This window comes from Mytilus galloprovincialis, chromosome 2 (genome assembly GCF_965363235.1).
Source record: "Mytilus galloprovincialis chromosome 2, xbMytGall1.hap1.1, whole genome shotgun sequence".
Lineage (NCBI taxonomy): Eukaryota > Metazoa > Mollusca > Bivalvia > Mytilida > Mytilidae > Mytilus > Mytilus galloprovincialis.
In genome coordinates, this window is record NC_134839.1 from 48,941,297 (window position 1) to 48,946,547 (window position 5,251).

Genomic DNA, 5,251 nt, shown 5'->3' on the forward strand with positions numbered 1-5,251 from the left:
TAAACCAGTCAAACTTTAAATAAAAAACAAACATATATTAATAAAAAAAAAAGGTATAAAAATCATTTAAACAATTAAATCAATTTCTAAAGGGACTTATCATTTTTAACCTGGGAGGGGGGCTGGTCATTTTGAATTCAAACATATAAAATTTCTTGATCCCCCCATAATATTTCACTATTTTCATTTGATCCCCCCTAGTAAAACTGACATACGGCCTTTTCCATCAATATTGCAAGTCAGTGCTTTTAGTAGTTTTTTTCTGACTTTTTTTTCTAAATTCCTATATTGTGCTAAAAAAGAAAACAATAACTTTTTGAAACCGGCAGTAACAATACATTATTTATTTAGAGGAATCTATTATATGAATGCTGCTTAAGCTTTACGTAAGGCCTTATTGAAACCTCAATTGAGTCGCTAAACTTTTATATGCAATTTTTTAAGAACAAAAAAAAAAAATTCCAGAAAATATCATTTTTTTGTAGTTTGAAAAATAAAAAAACTCGATCAGGAGTTGTCTACCATAAGCATAAGTCTGGGGAACTGGGGTAAGTGGACACATTAAGCGTATACACACGTTTCAGCTGGCTGGGACATGTATGATATATTAAGAATTATAATTTATAGTTTAGCTAGCTATAAAACCAGGTTCAATCCCCCATTTTCTACATAAGAAAATGCCTGTACCAAGTCAGGAATATGACAGTTGTTTTCAATTCGTTTGATGTGTTTGAACTTTTGATTTTGCCATTTGATTGGGGACTTTCCTTTTTGAATTTTCCTTGAAGTTCAGTTTTTTTGTGATTTTACTTTTTTCTCCAAGTCACAGTTTCTTCCAAATTACTGAATGATCGATGTGTCAATGACAATGTTGATTATCCAACATATTACTTTGTTTAAATTAGTATTACGTACATGGGGGAAAATATACTTGCCTTCCCGTGCCGCTGAAGTTATATTTGCTTAAGAGCAAAAAAAACCACATCTATTTCCATAGCTACGACCATACAATAAAGATACATATAACATCCCGCCCTCCCCCCCAAAAAAAAATTGTCCCAAATTTTATCAAAATGGTGTATGTGTTTTATCCATATAAAAATTGCACTATAATAAATTCAAACTATATAATCACTTCCGTATATGAGACTCAATCAGTTTCCAAATAATCTTTGTAAATACATTTGTATCAACTGAAATATTCGTGGCTGACCAGTTCTCAATCTAGCATCGTATACATGTGCAGACATTTTTGTTTAAATGTACTTTAATCGCTCTAATCATTCTAATAATCATTTACTGGGCTTTATTTTGTAAGTCACTCATTTGATTGTGTAGCTCAAATTTTGGGCGCAATGTATATTGATTGGTGGAAAAAATACCTGTACAAGATATGAAAAAAATAAACGATTTTTTTATTCAATCATTGATAACAGTTCAATTTTGTTATAATAAGTAAAGAAACATCGCTGATAAATGGTTCGCTTGCAATTGAATAATTTGATAGAATTGAATCCGTATTCATGTGACTTTCGATGAAAACCTTCAGCTGGAGATGGGTTACGCATGTTTTCAGCTATCAAAAGGAAAATAATGTCTTCTTTGCAAGTGAATTAAGGATAAACCATTTAGATGACTGATTAAGGGACGACATCAAAAGTTCCAGTGATGTAACAGTAGGATAAAAACTTAATTCACATAGTTTTTTCACTCCCCCTCCCCAACCCCTCTTAACTAAACTTATATTTATGTTATTGTAGGCTCTGTGACCGTCGGCAGGTATGCTTCGTGGCCATCTTGGTGGGTAATATAAAGATGACGTCTATAAAAAAATACACACGAAATAATAATGCACATTATAAAGTCTATGCATTGTTAATTACTTATTTTATATTATTTGTAATTATTACATGGGTTTGATAGATACAGGAAGATTTGGTATGAGTGACAACTCTCCATCCAAGTCATACTTTATAAAAGTAAACCATTAATTATAGGTCAATGTTCGGTCTTCAACACGGAGCCTGGGCTCACACCGAACAGCAAGCTATAAAGGGCCCCAAAAATTACTAGTGTAAACCCATTAAAACGGGAAAACCAAAGGTCTAATTTATATAAAAACGAGAAACACTAATGAACCACATAAACAAACGACAACCACTGAACATCAGATTCCTGACTTAGGACAGGTGCAAACAATTGCAGCGGAATTAAACGTTTTAATGGTACCAAACCTTCTCCTTTTTTCTGAAACAGTAATATAACATCACAACATAGAAAGACACACTATAAAATATCAATTGGAATGACTTAAAGTCAATAAAAAACGAAGTGACACGAATAAAAATTCGAAGTATGTCAAGTTAAATCAAATACACAGGCACTCGTCTTAGAAAAAAATGTCTTATATACCTTTATATAACAAGTTTAAGTGGGGTTGACAGCCGAGAAATCGGTATATAACAGAATTTCGTCACCGCCTGGCAATTTTCTAAATCGCAAGTTAAGTACTTAATTGTGTTATATAAAGGAATATACGGTAGGGAAAACAAATTCTGAGACGAGTGCCTGTGATCAAATATGAGAATTTGAGTCACTCAAATCGATGAACATGAATTGTCAGTTTATGCCCCTATAAGGGTTACGTAACTAAGAAAGAATAAAATATAAAATTGAGAATGGAAATGGGGAATGTGCCAAAGAGACAACAGCCCGACCATAGAGCAGACAACGGCAGAAGGTAACCAACAGGTCTGCAATGCAACGAGAAATTATCGCACCCGGAGGCGTCCTTCAGCTGGCCCCTAAACAAATATATACTGGTTCAGTGATAATGAACACCATACTAAACTCCAAATTGTACACAAGAATCTAAAAGTTAAAATAATACAAGACTAACCAAGGCCAGAGGCTTCCTGACTTGGGACAGGCACAAAAATGCGGTGGGGTTAAACATGTTTGTGAGATCTCCATCCTCCCCCTATACCTCTAGCCAATAAAGAAAGTAAACACATAACAATACGCACATTAAAATTCAGTTCAAGAGAAGTCTGAGTCTGATGTCAGAAGATGTAACCAAAGAAAATAAACAAAATGACAATAATACATAAATAACATCAGACTAATATCAGTTAACTGACATACCAGCTCCGGACTTCAATTAAACTGATTGAAAAATTATGTCTTCATCATATGAATATCAGACACAATCCTCCACGGTGAGGGGTTTATTATCAATTCATAACATATATGAGAAGAATATAACCCGTGTCATGCCAACAACTGGTTTATCAATAATAAATGTGTTTATGTTCCGGACCATATGAGTATTTGGACCATACGCGTATGGTCATGACTATATGCGTATACTCATATGGTCCGACCGTACGCGTATGGTCGGACCATATGAGTATATACTCGTTTGGTTATAAACGGGCCGGACCATATGAGTATTTGGACAATATAGGTATATTTTTCAATAATATGCACGAGAAAACTTTATAAAATAACAATGATTGCTACATGCAATTGTATTATTTACAATTCAAATAACATTAAATATTGATGCCAAAGTTAGTTTTCATCACTAATTGTATTCTTGCATGGATGCGTAGGGTGACATTTACGTCCACACGGCACCAAAGCTTTTCTTGGGTCCGGGGTCATTCCGATGTGTCTACGGTGAAAAAGCTCTACTAGATCTCCAATATCGCAACATGATTGAAGTACATCATATCACCAGACAACTTTAAAAAATGAACTAGTGTCCTTGCCGGTGACGTCATTCATTTTTTTTTAAAACAAAACACGTATTAGTATAAAAAAAAAATATGAATATTGCACTGCTAATGCTAATTATATTAAGTTTGAAAAGTAAGCAATTTTTTAGACTCTTTATCCTGTCGACTTTTACGTCAGGTTATAGTAAAACAGTTGACTTCTTGATTAACAGTTCATTAAGATATTTTTGGAAGTTATCTTCCCAGGTCGACATTTTGTCATTCACTCGTAATAGCATATCGGTAATGAAAAAAAAATGTGTGTTTACTATAGTTTAGACTAGTGATGAAATTTACTGTGTGAAACTGCTCATTTTATTTTGTTAATCTTGTTATTACTAATTTTTAATGAAAAAATACCTTTAGTAGTGTCTTTGTAGTGACGTGACAACTAGAAGGGTTATATAAAGAGGTAAGCATAAATGTACCGCGACCATACGCGTATGGTCAGACCATATGAGTATATACCCATATGGTCATGACCATACGCGTATGGTCCAAATACTCATATGGTCCGGAACATTTATATAGTTCACAGTTGTTATAGTAGTCTCAGTATAAGTGAATCAATATTAACGCCAAAATATGCAATCTTTAATGACCTGACAACAGTATCATAACTATACCCCTTCTTAATAAGTCTATTTAAAGGTTTTGTTATCTTCTGAGGTGAATACTGACATTTTTGTGCTGTATAAAGAATATTTCCATAAAATATTGGATGTGAAATACCTGAACGTATAAGAAGTCTGCATGTTGAGCTACATTTACGAATGATGTCCTTACTGGTACCGATGATAAAATTTAGTAAATGTTTTGACTAGTTTGTGATATCGTATTTATCAAGGACTTGTTATCACTATACAAATCGTTGGATGTATTGAGACAGGCAACATCAAAGCGGTAGTTAATTATTATACTGCAGATGACAATATGTTACACACATGTTACAGTCAGATGGTGTTCTAAACTGTGATTTGAAAAAAAAAGCGATTTAAAAGCAAATACTAAGACAGTTCTGCAGCAAAGTGTATGATTTTATACATGCAAAATAATTAAGTTTTCTGTCATAACCAGATTTTTCTTATTTTAATACAGATAAGAATGATTCCACTGAATTATTTGAAATGGCTAATAACTTAACTTAAAATTGACATGTCACACTAAAGACATGTAGTATATTGTTTTATATATCTCTGGTAATACCAAGTGTTTACATTGTAAAATATAGGCATATTACTACTGTTACATAACCGTTAAATCCTTGCATATGAAGTAAGAAAAACTTTGCCTTTTTGAATTTCATCTACAATAACTTAAAAAAAAGTGTGTTTAATCCTTAACGTAAAGAAATATGGTAAATTTCGTCTCGTTCGATTTATTTTTATGTAACAGAATGTAAAAGGTGAATTTTCGCATATACTACAGAAACTAATGGTATATTAAAAGTAGGGGCGAAACTACCATATAAC